Here is a 15,467-nt window from a genome sequence, read left to right as displayed (position 1 = left end):
CGCCAGAGGGGGTGACCATTTGGCGACCCCGGCCGCCATATGACGGCTCCAGCCGCCAAGGGATGGTCCCGAAGCCCAGGAGCGGGCCAGTCGCATCTGCTGGAACCTGTAGAGCCGGCTGAGGCTCGGGAAGCGTAGAGCCGGCTGAGGTGCGGGATGGGAGCCTGAAGAGGGAGCCCCATGAGCCGGCTGAGGCGTGAGATGGGCGTCAGATGGGATCCCCCACAAGCCGGCTGAGGCACGGGAAGGGAGCCCCATGAGCCGGCTGAGGAGCGGGGTGGGGGCCAGCTGAGGCACAGGGTGGGATCCCCAAGAGCCAGCTGACGCGCAGGATGGGACGAGTCGGCTGAGGTGCAGGATGGGAACCTGACGAGCCGGCTGAGGCACGGGATGGGAGCCTGAAGAGCCGGTTGAGGCGTGGGGAGACTGCTGAGCCACCTGAGGCTTGAGATACCCGTCGAGCCATGGCATGGAAGCCTGATAAGCCGGCCGACGCGCGGGATGGGAGCCTGACGAGCCGGCTGAGGCGCGGGATGGGAGCCTGATTAGCCGCTGAGGCACGGGATGGGAGAATGACATTTATTTATTTTATTTTTACCCATTTTTCTCCCCAATTTCATGGTATCCAATTGTTTAGTAGCTACTATCTTGTCTCATCGCTACAACTCCCATACGGGCTCGGGAGAGACGAATGTTGAAAGTAATGTGTCCTCCGATACACAACCCAACCAAGCCGCACTGCTTCTTAACACAGCGCACATCCAACCCGGAAGCCAGCAGCACCAATGTGTCGGAGGAAACACCGTGCACCTGGCAACCTTGGTTAGCGCGCACTGCGCCCGGCCCGCCACAGGAGTCGCTGGTGCGCAATGAGACAAGGATATCCCTACCGGCCAAGCCCTCCCTAATCCGGACGACACTAGGCCAATTGTGCGTCGCCCTACGGATCTCCCGGTCGCGGCCGGTTACGACAGAGCCTGGGCGCGAACCCAGAGTCTCTGGTGGCACAGCTGGCACTGCTGTACAGCACCCTTAACCACTGCGCCACCCGGGAGGCCCTGACAAGCCAGCTGAGGCATGGGGAGCCTGACGAGCCATCCGTGGCTTGAGAACCTGTCTAGCTATCTGAGTCATGGAAGCTTGACGAGCCAGCTGAGGCCTCCTCAGTTGCTTCGGCAGTGCCACTTGTACCTGACGTCACCAGTAAAATCAATACTTCCTGTTTTTTCCCCTAGGAAGTTATTCTGTAACGTGTACGCTGGGAGTCGGGAAGCAAGTACAGGGAGTGTAAATGTAATAATAAATAGAACATAACCAAACAAGAAACACGTAAAGCATAGAGACATGAAACAGAGTCAATAAAGCCTGAGGAAAGAACCAAGGGGAATGACAGATAAAGGGGTGGTAGGTAATCAGGAAGGTGATGGAGTTCAGGTAAATGTCATGAGGCGCAGGTGCGTGTAATGATAGTGACAGGTGTGCGTAATGATTGGACAACTGGCGACGTCGAGCGCCGGAGAGGGGGAGCTTGAGTAAACGTGACACAAATACCCCACTATTTGTAAATATGAGGTCAATAAAAGGCAATTCCATAGGGCCATTTAAGTTAGGAGAAGTGGGATTTGTAATCAGCTAGGTCAAATTTAAATTAGTGCAAAAATTATTTAAATAGTGAGCATCCTGCTTTCCCCATGCAAGATTAAGTTTTCCGGTTCCGGGTTGGAGCGAGCGGTCGCATTCGCACTTCGCTCTGCAGGTTGTATAACTTTTTCATTACATTTCATTATAGTACAACGGTTGATTTGTCTAATCTTAGCAATTCTTCTTAGCTAGCTACATAGCCGTCCTTGTATCAGAGATAATTGCATAATTATCGTATTTCGTCGCCCTAACGTAGCCTTCACTGCTATTCGCCCAGGAGCTAGCAAGCGCTAGCTAACGCACACAGATTAGCATCACTGTAGTGCTATTCACTCAACTGTACGACTTGATTAGTCTAGTGTTAGCTAGCTACATAGCTGTCTTTGTTTCCAAGATAATTGTGTAGTTTAGTGTGTGTAGCCTTGGAGTGATTATCTTAATTCACTGAGGTTCGCTAGCCAGCTATTTGTCGTCCTTAACGTAGGAGACTCTGCTAGCTAGCCAACAGCTAACAGCTAACAGCTAGCCAACAACAACCCGGTCGCATTCCGCTTCGCTCCACAGTTAGTATCACATTTTCATTTCATTTCATTACAGTACAACGGTTTGATTTGTTTGATCGTAGCTAGCTACATAGCCGTCTTTGTTTCAAAGATAATTGTGTAGTCTAGAGCGATTTCCTAGGTTAGCTAGCCAGCTATTGTCGTTCTTTTAACGCAACGTAACGTAAACAACACTGCTAGCTAGCCAGCTAGCCCCGATTAGCAGCACTGTAGAAACTATTACACTCAACGGAACGACTTGATTAGTGTAGTGTCAACAACGCAGCCACTGCCAGCTAGCCTACTTTAGCAGTACTGTATCATTTTAATCATTTTAGTCAATAAGACTCTTGCTACGTAAGCTTAACTTTATGAACATTCGAGACGTGTAGTCCACTTGTCATTCCAATCTCCTTGCATTAGCGTAGCCTTTTCTGTAGCCTGTCAACTATGTGTCTGTCTATCCCTGTTCTCTCCTCTCTGCACAGACCATACAAACGCTCCACACCGCGTGGCCGCGACCACCCTAATCTGGTGGTCCCAGCGCGTACGACCCACGTGGAGTTCCAGGTCTCCGGTAGCCTCTGGAACTGCCGATCTGCGGCCAACAAGGCAGAGTTCATCTCAGCCTATGCCTCCCTCCAGTCCCTTGACTTCTTGGCACTGACGGAAACATGGATCACCACAGATAACACTGCTACTCCTACTGCTCATTCCTCGTCCGGCCACGTGTTCTCGCACACCCCGAGAGCTTCTGGTCAGCGGGGTGGTGGCACCGGGATCCTCATCTCTCCCAAGTGGTCTTTCTCTCTTTCTCCCCTTACCCATCTGTCTATCGCCTCCTTTGAATTCCATGCTGTCACAGTTACCAGCCCTTTCAAGCTTAACATCCTTATCATTTATCGCCCTCCAGGTTCCCTCGGAGAGTTCATCAATGAGCTTGATGCCTTGATAAGCTCCTTTCCTGAGGACGGCTCACCTCTCACAGTTCTGGGCGACTTTAACCTCCCCACGTCTACCTTTGACTCATTCCTCTCTGCCTCCTTCTTTCCACTCCTCTCCTCTTTGACCTCACCCTCTCACCTTCCCCCTACTCACAAGGCAGGCAATACGCTTGACCTCATCTTTACTAGATGCTGTTCTTCCACTAACCTCATTGCAACTCCCTCCAAGTCTCCGACCACTACCTTGTATCCTTTTCCCTCTCGCTCTCATCCAACACTTCCCACACTGCCCCTACTCGGATGGTATCGCGCCGTCCCAACCTTCGCTCTCTCTCCCCCGCTACTCTCTCCTCTTCCATCCTATCATCTCTTCCCTCTGCTCAAACTTTCTCCAACCTATCTCCTGATTCTGCCTCCTCAACCCTCCTCTCCTCCCTTACTGCATCCTTTGACTCCCTATGTCCCCTATCCTCCAGGCCGGCTCGGTCCTCCCCTCCCGCTCCGTGGCTCGACGACTCCTTGCGAGCTCACAGAACAGGGCTCCGGGCAGCCGAGCGGAAATGGAGGAAAACTCGCCTCCCTGCGGACCTGGCATCCTTTCACTCCCTCCTCTCTACATTTTCCTCCTCTGTCTCTGCTGCTAAAGCCACTTTCTACCATTCTAAATTCCAAGCATCTGCCTCTAACCCTAGGAAGCTCTTTGCCACCTTCTCCTCCCTCCTGAATCCTCCCCCTCCTCCCTCTCTGCAGATGACTTCGTCAACCATTTTGAAAAGAAGGTCGACGACATCCGATCCTCGTTTGCTAAGTCAAACGACACCGCTGGTTCTGCTCACACTGCCCTACCCTATGCTCTGACCTCTTTCTCCCCTCTCTCTCCAGATGAAATCTCGCGTCTTGTGACGGCCGGCCGCCCAACAACCTGCCCGCTTGACCCTATCCCCTCCTCTCTTCTCCAGACCATTTCCGGAGACCTTCTCCCTTACCTCACCTCGCTCATCAACTCATCCCTGACCGCTGGCTACGTCCCTCCCGTCTTCAAGAGAGCAAGAGTTGCACCCCTTCTGAAAAAACCTACACTCGATCCCTCCGATGTCAACAACTACAGACCAGTATCCCTTCTCTCTTTTCTCTCCAAAACTCTTGAGCGTGCCGTCCTTGGCCAGCTCTACCGCTATCTCTCTCAGAATGACCTTCTTGATCCAAATCAGTCAGGTTTCAAGACTAGTCATTCAACTAAGACTGCTCTTCTCTGTATCACGGAGGCGCTCCGCACTGCTAAAGCTAACTCTCTCTCCTCTGCTCTCATCCTTCTAGACCTATCGGCTGCCTTCGATACTGTGAACCATCAGATCCTCCTCTCCACCCTCTCCGAGCTGGGCATCTCCGGCGCGGCCCACGCTTGGATTGCGTCCTACCTGACAGGTCGCTCCTACCAGGTGGCGTGGCGAGAATCTGTCTCCTCACCACGCGCTCTCACCACTGGTGTCCCCCAGGGCTCTGTTCTAGGCCCTCTCTTATTCTCGCTATACACCAAGTCACTTGGCTCTGTCATAACCTCACATGGTCTCTCCTATCATTGCTATGCAGACGACACACAATTAATCTTCTCCTTTCCCCCTTCTGATGACCAGGTGGCGAATCGCATCTCTGCATGTCTGGCAGACATATCAGTGTGGATGACGGATCACCACCTCAAGCTGAACCTCAGCAAGACGGAGCTCCTCTTCCTCCCGGGGAAGGACTGCCCGTTCCATGATCTCGCCATCACGGTTGACAACTCCATTGTGTCCTCCTCCCAGAGCGCTAAGAACCTTGGCGTGATCCTGGACAACACCCTGACGTTCTCAACTAACATCAAGGCGGTGTCCCGTTCCTGTAGGTTCATGCTCTACAACATCCGCAGAGTACGAGCCTGCCTCACACAGGAAGCGGCGCAGGTCCTAATCCAGGCACTTGTCATCTCCCGTCTTGATTACTGCAACTCGCTGTTGGCTGGGCTCCCTGCCTGTGCCATTAAACCCCTACAACTCATCCAGAACGCCGCAGCCCGTCTGGTGTTCAACCTTCCCAAGTTCTCTCACGTCACCCCGCTCCTCCGCTGTCTCCACTGGCTTCCAGTTGAAGCTCGCATCCGCTACAAGACCATGGTGCTTGCCTACGGAGCTGTGAGGGGAACGGCACCTCAGTACCTCCAGGCTCTGATCAGGCCCTACACCCAAACAAGGGCACTGCGTTCATCCACCTCTGGCCTGCTCGCCTCCCTACCACTGAGGAAGTACAGTTCCCGCTCAGCCCAGTCAAAACTGTTCGCTGCTCTGGCCCCCCAATGGTGGAACAAACTCCCTCACGACGCCAGGACAGCGGAGTCAATCACCACCTTCCGGAGACACCTGAAACCCCACCTCTTCAAGGAATACCTAGGATAGGGTAAGTAAGGGTAAGTAATCCTTCTCACCCCCCTTCCCCCCCAAAAGATTTAGATGCAAGTGGCTGTTCCACTGGATGTCACAAGGTGTATGCACCAATTTGTAAGTCGCTCTGGATAAGAGCGTCTGCTAAATGACTTAAATGTAAATGTAAATGATTAAACTCTCCAGTGATAAACACCTCTGGGGTTGTAAAAATGGCATTTAAATCAGTGAGTTCTAGTACACATTTATTGGTAGAGGGGGAAGGATAGATTCCTTTTACTCTTATTTTTGAGTTTGAACTCAACTGAAGACATAAACCCAACACTTTAAATTGTATAGGATTGGATGTAGCCTTTGACAGAGGGGCGACAGGGTAGCCTAGTGGTTAGAGCGTTGGACTAGTAACCGGAAGGTTGCAAGTTCAAACCCCCGAGCTGACAAGGTATCTGTCGTTCTGCCCCTGAACAGGCAGTTAACTCGCTGTTCCTAGGCCGTCATTGACAATAAGAATTTGTTCTTAACTGACTTGCCTGGTTAAATAAAGGTAAAAAATAAAATAAACAGAGACACAGAAAGAAGATTAGTTGTGTAAATAGCAACACCACAACCTCAGAGTCCAGAGTTGTATCAGTTAACCAGGTTTCAGATCAAATAAAGGGTCTGCCTGAGAGGCCCAGATCTTGACATTATCCGTTTTAGGTAATAAACTATGAATATTAAGATTATTAAACCTTTTCTGAATGTAAAGGTTTAGAGTTTCAATATAAATCAGATTACTTTGAGATTTCAGAACAGGAAAGATTGGATTATAGCAATTAGGAAAATTAAACAAAGTAGGAAGCACCATTAGGCATGTCATCACTTTCAGATACAACATGTTGAACTCTCACAGTGATCAAAGAGGAGATGGTAAAAACTGACTTACATGTAATGCTAACATTGTCCTCACATCAATTTAGTTGACCAAGAACCGCAGACCCCAGTGAAGCAGAACCCACCTTAGACCCCGGCGATGCCATCGCAATGTTGGCCGATATGGAAGGAACCTCCGGCACTCCATGAAAAGATGGTGCTGGAACATCAGGCTCCAGAGCTGCGGAGCTCTTCGATGTTGGCAGCTCATTCATGAATCCCGTCTCAACTTCCACGATGAACAGCAACGTGTCTCCCTGTCTGGCCAGCCAGGTCCAGGAGAGGATCATCCCGCCGACTCCATTTTTTTGTCGGTGAGCAATCACTTCTGAGCAGTGGCCAGTCAACCAAAGCAAATCTGCCTGAAGGCGATATTCCCATCATTCCATTGTGATGCAAGGCCCTCGGAGTGGAGGAAGATGAGAAAATTGCAAGTCTTGGCTTTCCCAGTAGTCTGTGCAAATCAGCTATTTGTATGCCCAGCGTAGCGACTTCTTCTCTGTCGCCCTACGCGAGCAGGCAATTGTCGCACTGAAAGTCAGGGTGTTCGACTTCATCCCGGAACAGGGCGAAGTATATATTACCCCTGCAGCGTTGATAGCGCAACGAGTCCTTCATTATTGCACCCTCATTATCGCACCCTCCTGACTCTCCCAACATGTCTTATATCTCCTAGATATAGGATGTACACTTCCAAAATGTTGTAACAATGACGCTGGGAGTCATGAAGCTGGTGCAGTCGGCTAACTGCTAGTTCGCCTGACCCAGTCGGCTAACTGCTAGCTCGCCTGCCCGGTCTGCTAACTGCTTGCTAACTGCTAGCTTGCCCCGGTCTACTAACTGCCGAGCCCGGCCTGCTATCTGCTAGCTTACCTGCCTGGTCTGTAACTGCTAGCCCATGCTAACTGCTTGCTTGCTAATCCGGCCTGCTAACTGCTAGCTTGCCCCGGTCTACTACCTGCTAGCTTGTTTAGCCCCAGCCTACTAACTGTTAGCTTGTTAGCGTCGGCCTGCTAACTGTCTGAATCGCTGTGTCCCCAGCCAGCCCAACCACTCACTGGACCCATATGTTCACTTGGCTAAGCATGCCTCTCTCTAATATCAATATGCCTTGTCCATTACTGTCCTGGTTAGTGATTACTGTCTTATTTCACTGTAGAGCCTCTAGCCCTGCTCAATATGCTTTAACCAACCATGTTGTTCCACCTCCTACATATGCGATGACATCACCTGGTTTAAACATCTCTAGAGACGTTATCTCTCTCTTCATTACTCAATGCCTAGGTTTACCTACAATGTACTCACATCCTACCTTACCTTTGTCTGTACACTAAGCCTTGAAACTATGCTATCGTGGCCAGAAACCTGCTCCTTTTACTCTATTTTCTGAACGTGCTAGACGGCCAGTTCGTATAGTCTTTAGCCGTACCATTATCCTACTTCTCCTCTGTTCCTCTGGTGATGTGGAGGTTAATCCAGGTCCTGCAGTGCCTAGCTCCACTCCCAATCCACAGGTGCTCTCATTTGTTGACTTCTGTAAACGTAAAAGCCTTGGTTTCATGCATGTTAACATTAGAAGCCTACTCCCTAAGTTTGTTTTACTCACTGCTTTAGCACACTATGCCAACCCAAATGTCTTAGCCGTGTCTGAATCCTGGCTTAGGAAAACCACCAAAAACCTTGAAATGTCCATTCCTAACAATAACGTTTCCGCCAAGATAGAAGGGGGCGGTGTTGCAATCTACTGCAAAGATAGACAGTAATGCAGAACTCTGCAGGCTAAGTCTGTACCCAAACAATTTGAGATTCTACTTCTACTAAAAATGTACCTATCCAGAAACAAGTCTCTCACTGTTGCCACTTGGTATAGACCTCCCTCTGCCCCAAGCTGTGCCCTTGATACCATATGTGAATTGATTGCCCCCCATCTATCTTCTGAGCTCAAGCTCCTAGGTGACCTAAACTGGGACATGTTTAACACCCCGGCCATCCTACAAACTAAGCTTGATGCCCTCAATCTCACAAACGATCAATGAACCTACCAGGTACAACCCCAAAATCAGTAAACACGGCCACCCTCATAGATGTCATCCTAACTAATTCACCCTCCAAATACACCTCTGCTGTTTTCAATCAAGATCTCAGCGATCACTGCCTCATTGCCTGCATCCGTAATGGGTCTGCGACCAAACGACTACCCCTCATCACTGTCAAACGCTCCCTGAAACATGTCTGCGAGCAGGCCTTTCTAATCGACCTGGCCGGGGTATCCTGGAATAACATTGACCTCATCCCGTCAGTAGATGATGCCTGGCTATTCTTTAAAAGTGCCTTCCTCACCATCTTAAATAAGCATGCCCACTCAAAAAATGTAGAACTAGGAATATATATAGTCCTTGGTTCACTCCAGACCTGTCTGCCCTTGACCAGCACAAAAACATCCTGTCGTGTTCTGCATTAGCATCGAATAGCCCCCGTGATATGCAACTTTTCAGGGAAGTTAGGAACAAATATACACAGGCAGTTAGAAAAGCTAAGGCAAGCTTTTTCAAACAGAAATTTGCATCCTGTAGTACTAACTCAAAAAAGTTCTGGGACACTGTAAAGTCCATGGAGAATAAGAGCACCTCCTCCCAGCTGCCCACTGCTCTGAGGCTAGGAAACACTGTCACCACCAATCCACTATAATTGAGAATTTCAATAAGCATTTCTCTACGGCTGGCCATGCTTTCCACTTGGCTACCCCTACCCCGGTCAACTGCCTGGCACGAGCCACAGCAACCGGCTAAAGCCCCCATAATTTCTCCTTTACCCAAATCAAGATAGCTGAATTCCTGAAAGAGCTGCAAAATCTGGGCCCTACAAATCAGCCGAGCTAGACAATCTGGACCCTCTCTTTCTAAAATGATCTGCCGAAATTGTTGCAACCCCTATTACTAGCCTGTTCAACCTCTCTTTCGTATCGTCTGAGATTCCCAAAGATTGGAAAGCTGCCGCGGTCATCCCCCTCTTCAAAGGGGGTGACACTCTAGACCCAAACTGCTACAAACCAATATCTATCCTACCCTCTCTTTCTAAGGTCTTCGAAAGCCAAGTTAACAAACTGATTCCTGACCATTTCGAATCCCACCATACCTTCTCCGCTATGCAATCTGGTTTCAGAGCTGGTCATGGGTGCACCTCAGTTTGAGATTCTACTTCTAAAAAGGTTCTAAACGACATCATAACCGCCATCGATAAGAGACATTACTGTTCAGCCGTATTCATCGACCTGGCCAAGGCTTTCGACTCTGTCAATCACAACATTCTTATTGGCAGACTCGACAGCCTTGGCTTCTCAAATGATTGCCTCGCCTGGTTTACCAGCTACTTCTCTGATAGAGTTCAGTGTGTCAAATCGGAGGGACTGTTATCCCGACCTCTGACAGTCTCTATGGATGTGCCACAGGGTTCACATCTCGGGCCGACTCTCTTTTCTGTATACATCAATGATGTTGCTCTTGCTGCTGGTGATTCTCTGATCCACCTCTACACAGACGACACCATTCTGTATACTTCTGGCCCCTCCTTGGACACTGTGTTAACTAACTTCCAGATGAGCTTCAATGCCATACATATCTCCTTCCGTGGCCTCCAACTGCTCTTAAACGCAAGTAAAACTAAATTTATGCTATTCAATCGATCACTGCCCGCACCTGCTCGCCCGTCGAGCATCACTAATGTGAACGGCTCTGACTTAGAATACGTGGACAACTACAAATACCTGGGTGTCTGGTTAGACTGTAAACTCTCCTTCCAGACTCACATTAAGCATCTCCAATCCAAAATTAAATCTAGAATTGGCTTCCTATATCGCAACAAAGCATCCTTCACTCATGCTGCCGAACATAGCCTCGTAAAACTGACCATCCTACCGATCCTCGACTTCGGTGATGTCATCTATAAAATAACCTAAAACACTCTACTCAAAAACTGGATGCAGTCTATCACAGTGCCATCCGTTTTCTCACCAAAGCCCCATACACTACCCACCATTGCGACCTGTACGCTCTCGTTGGTTGGCCCTCGCTTCATACTTGTCGCCAAATCCACTGGCTACAGGGTATCTACAAGTCTCTGCTAGGTAAAACCCTGCCTTATCTCAGCTCACTGGCCACCGTAGCAGCACCCACTCGTAGCACGCACTCCAGCAGGTATATCTCACTGGTCACCCCCAAAGCCAATTCCTCCTTTGTCTTTCCTCTGCTGCCCATGAATGGAACGAATTGCAAAAATCTCTGAAGCTGGAGACTCACATCTCCATCACTAGCTTTAACCTGTTGATCCTATCCCCTACTTTTTCGAACATTCTGTTAAAAATCGCTCAACATTTCAGCGCCCTGCTACTCATGCCAGGAATATAGTATATGCATATGATTAGTATGTGTGGATAGAAAACACTCAGACGTTTCTAAAACTGGTTAAATCACGGCTGTGACTATAACAGAACGTGCGTTTCATCGAAAAGCGCAGGAAAATCTGATCACTGAAAATGGGAAAATATATCAATGCACCACTTGAATGTATTGTTGAATGGAAACCACATTACCTGGAGCCGAGATTGCAATTCCTACAGCTTCCACACGATGTCACCAGTCTTGTCAATTGCCTAGGTTTTGTTTCTTGGTCAAACGAAGAAGAGACAGCCCATTTCTTCCGGTCTCCGACCGGTTGTTTTGGAGTAGAAATTTCTGAACATGATTTGAAGACGTGAAGCTATTGAATATACATCGCCCCGTGATCAATTTGATAGATTATTAACGTTTACTAATACCTAAAGTTGCATTACAAAAGTATTTCGAAGTGTTTTGTGAAAGTTTATCGTCTACTTTTTAAATTTAAAAAAATGACGTTGCGTTATAAAAGGCTGTTTTTTCCTTGCTCACAGTCTTCATAGATCGATATCTAGGCTATATATGGACCGATTTAATCGAAAAGAAAGACCCAACTATTGGTGCCAACAAAGAGTGCCAACAAAGAAGATCGTCAAAGGTAATGAATGTTTTATATTTCTGTGTTTTGTGTAGCGCCGACTATGCTAATTATTTTGTTTATGTCCCCTGCGGGTCTTTTGGGGTGTTGCATGCTATCAGATAATAGCTTCTCATGCTTTTGCCGAAAAGCATTTTAAAAATCTGACTTGTTGGCTGGATTCACAACGAGTGTAGCTTTAATTCAGTACCCTGCATGTGTGTTTTAATGAACGTTTGAGTTTTAACGAGTGCTATTAGCATTTAGCGTAGCGCATTTGCATTTCCAGATGTCTAGATGGGACGCCTGCGTGTCGGGTCGACCTAAGAGGTTAAATTGCATATCTTGGGTCAAGCGTTGCTGGTAACCTTCCATAAGCGTCGCACAATAAGTTGGGTGAATTTTGGCCCATTCCTCCTGACAGAGCTGGTGTAACTGAGTCCGGATTGTAGGCCTCCTTGCTCGCACACTCTTTTTCAGTTCTGCCCACAAATCTTCTATAGGATTGAGGTTTTGTCATGGCCACTCCAATACCTTGACTTTGTTGTCCAGAACCCAAAACAGCCAGAGGAATATCTGCCATTTTGGAGTTAGAAATTACACCATAAATATTCACTTACCTTTGATGATCTTCATCAGAAGGCACTCTCAGGAATCCCAGTTCAACAATAAATTACTGATTTGTTCCATAAAGTTCCATCATTTATGTCCAAATAGCCACTTGTTGTTAGCGTGTTCAGCCCAGTAATCCATCTTCATGAGGCGCAGGCACTTCGTCCAGACAAACTCGTTACAGTCCTTTAGAAACATGTCAAACGATATGGAATCACTCTTTAGGATGTTTTTAACATAAAACATCAATAATGTTCCAACTGGAGAATTCCTTTGTCTGAAGAAAAGCACTGGAACTCTGGTAACTCTGTCGGTACTGCGTCATGAGACCAAGGCCCTCTGCCAGACCACTGACTCAAAGAGGTCTCATGAGCCCCTCATTTATAGTAGAATCCTCAATCAAGTTTCTAAAGACGGTTGACATCTAGTGGAAGCCATAGGAAGTGCAACCTCATCCATATTTCAATGTGTATTCGGTTGACAAACCTCAGATGTCCCACTTCCTGGTTGGATTTTTCTCAGGTTTTCTCCTGCCATATGAGTTCTGTTATACTCACACACGTCATCCAAACAGTTTTAGAAACTTCAGAGTGTTTTCTATCCAATACCAATAATAATATGCATATGTTAGCATCTGGGCACGCTATTCATCCAAAAGTGAAAATGCTGAACCCTCTCCCAAAAGAGTTAAAGGCACAATCAACTTACTGTATGTAAACTGCTGATACAGTGAAATAATCTGTTTGTAAAAATTACTTGTCATGCACAAGGTAGATGTTCTAACCGACTTGCCAAACTATAGTTTGTTAGCAAGACATTTTGTGGAGCGATTGAAAATTATGTAAACTTCCGACTTGTAACTCTGTCAATCACCAAATTCTTATCGGCAGACTCAACAGCCTCGGTTTTTCGGATGACTGCCTTGCCTGGTTCACCAATTACTTTGCAGACAGAGTTCAGTGTGTCAAATCAGAGGGCATGCTGTCCGGTCCTCTGGCAGTCTCTATGGGGTGCCACAGGGTTCAATTCTCGGGCCGACTCTTTTCTCTGTATATATCAATGATGTTGCTCTTGCTGCGGGCGATTCCCTGATCCACCTCTACGCAGACGACACCATTCTATATACTTTCGGCCCGTCATTGGACACTGTGCTATCAAACCTCCAAACGAGCTTCAATGCCATACAGCACTCCTTCCGTGGCCTCCAACTGCTCTTAAACGCGAGTAAAACCAAATGCATGCTTTTCAACCGATCGCTGCCTGCACCCGCATGCCCGACTAGCATCACCACCCTGGATGGTTCCAACCTTGAATATGTGGACATCTATAAGTACCTAGGTGTCTGGCTAGACTGCAAACTCTCCTTCCAGACTCACATCAAACATCTCCAATCAAAAATCAAATCCAGAGTCGGCTTTCTATTCCGCAACAAAGCCTCCTTCACTCACGCTGCCAAGCTTACCCTAGTAAAACTGACTATCCTACCGATCCTCGACTTCGGCGATGTCATCTACAAAATGGCTTCCAACACTCTACTCAGCAAACTGGATGCAGTCTATCACAGTGCCATCCGTTTTGTCACTAAAGCACCTTATACCACCCACCACTGCGACTTGTATGCTCTAGTCGGCTGGCCCTCACTACATATTCGTCGCCAGACCCACTGGCTCCAGGTCATTTACAAGTCCATGCTAGGTAAAGCTCCGCCTTATCTCAGTTCACTGGTCACGATGGCAACACCCATCCGTAGCACGCGCTCCAGCAGGTGTATCTCACTGATCATCCCTAAAGCCAACACCTCATTTGGCCGCCTTTCGTTCCAGTACTCTGCTGCCTGTGACTGGAACGAATTGCAAAAATCGCTGAAGTTGGAGACTTTTATCTCCCTCACCAACTTCAAACATCAGCTATCCGAGCAGCTAACCGATCGCTGCAGCTGTACATAGTCTATAGGTAAATAGCTCACCCTTTTTCACCTACCTCATTCCCATACTGTTTTTATACTGTTTTTATTTATTTACTTTTCTGCTCTTTTGCACACCAATATCTCTACCTGTACATGCCCATCTGATCATTTATCACTCCAGTGTTAATCTGCAAAATTGTATTATTCGCCTACCTCCTCATGCCTTTTGCACACATTGTATATAGACTGCCCATTTTTTTCTACTGTGTTATTGACTTGCTAATTGTTTACTCCATGTGTAACTCTGTGTTGTCTGTTCACACTGCTATGCTTTATCTTGGCCAGGTCGCAGTTGCAAATGAGAACTTGTTCTCAACTAGCCTACCTGGTTAAATAAAGGTGAAATAAAAAAAATAAAAAAAAATATATATATATACACCTGTAGCTATATATTAGGCCAAAAAACATTTGTTTGTCTCCCCAGATGGTTTGGTCGGCATGGCGATAGTTGGAGGGATAGTTGGAGGAGTCAGCCTTGGCGTCGTTGGATTGGCTGCACTCATTGGGATGGCTGCATCAAAGAAGCTCTAAACTATTTGGACAACCCTACCGCCAAACCCCTCCATATACCCAGAATGCCTCAATATAACACTGGCTGAATTGAGTATAACACTCTCCTACCTACCTATCTTTTCTTTCACTAAATATAACAATTAATCCTCCCTTTCCAAACAAATTAAAAGTGAAATTATATTTTGTAAAAGGTAACATTAAAGGCAATGCTACCAAATACTAATTGAGTGTATGTAAAGTTCTGACCCACTGGGAATGTGATGAAAGAAAAAAAAGCTGAGATAAATCACTCTACTATTATTTTGATATTTCACGTTCTTAAAATAAAGTGGTGATCCTAACTGACCTAAGACAGGGAATTTTTACTAGGATTAAATGTCAGGAATTGTGAAAAACTGAGTTTAAATGTATTTGGCTAAGGTGTATGTAAATTTCCGACTTCAACTGTACATTCAAGAAAGCCAATCCCTGTAGAGTATCTATCAAGTTTCATACTTACATTTTACGCTTTAAAAATGTGTATGTTAAACTACACCAGGTGTTCAAACACACCTATGGTTGTTCTGACTGTAGACTTAAATTGTACCTACTGCTATGCATATAACATTGAAGATTAATCTTCAATACCAAATATTGCTGATGGATGTGTGGGACACAATCAGTAAACTGATTGACCACTCTACCCTACCCTGGTCTGTTTCTGCTTTCTTGTCAACTCTTCATAGAATTGTCATGTTTGGCATGACAATGATTTACAAGGAGTTGGCATGATAACGCAGACTGGTACTCAGACTAACCCTGACCTCACCTTTCCTCATGGCCTTCACTATGAGCTTCTCCAGATCCAGAGCTTGCGTGTTCCCTGGTTCATTCTTCAGCATGTGAAGTTTTTTGCAAATTCTGTGACATCGAG

The 15,467-nt window shown here is 47.1% G+C and overlaps 1 pseudogene; it reads right to left on the bottom strand.

Moving 5' to 3' along the window:
* Positions 1 to 6,743, bottom strand: part of LOC118383309 (membrane-associated guanylate kinase, WW and PDZ domain-containing protein 2-like) — a 33,783-nt pseudogene extending 27,040 nt beyond the window's left edge.
* Between the last annotated feature and the right edge of the window lie 8,724 nt (positions 6,744 to 15,467).

The sequence above is a fragment of the Oncorhynchus keta genome, chromosome 11, assembly GCF_023373465.1.
Source record: "Oncorhynchus keta strain PuntledgeMale-10-30-2019 chromosome 11, Oket_V2, whole genome shotgun sequence".
NCBI lineage: Eukaryota > Metazoa > Chordata > Actinopteri > Salmoniformes > Salmonidae > Oncorhynchus > Oncorhynchus keta.
Note: the sequence above shows the minus strand (reverse complement) of the source record. Positions and strands in the feature narration are given on the sequence as shown.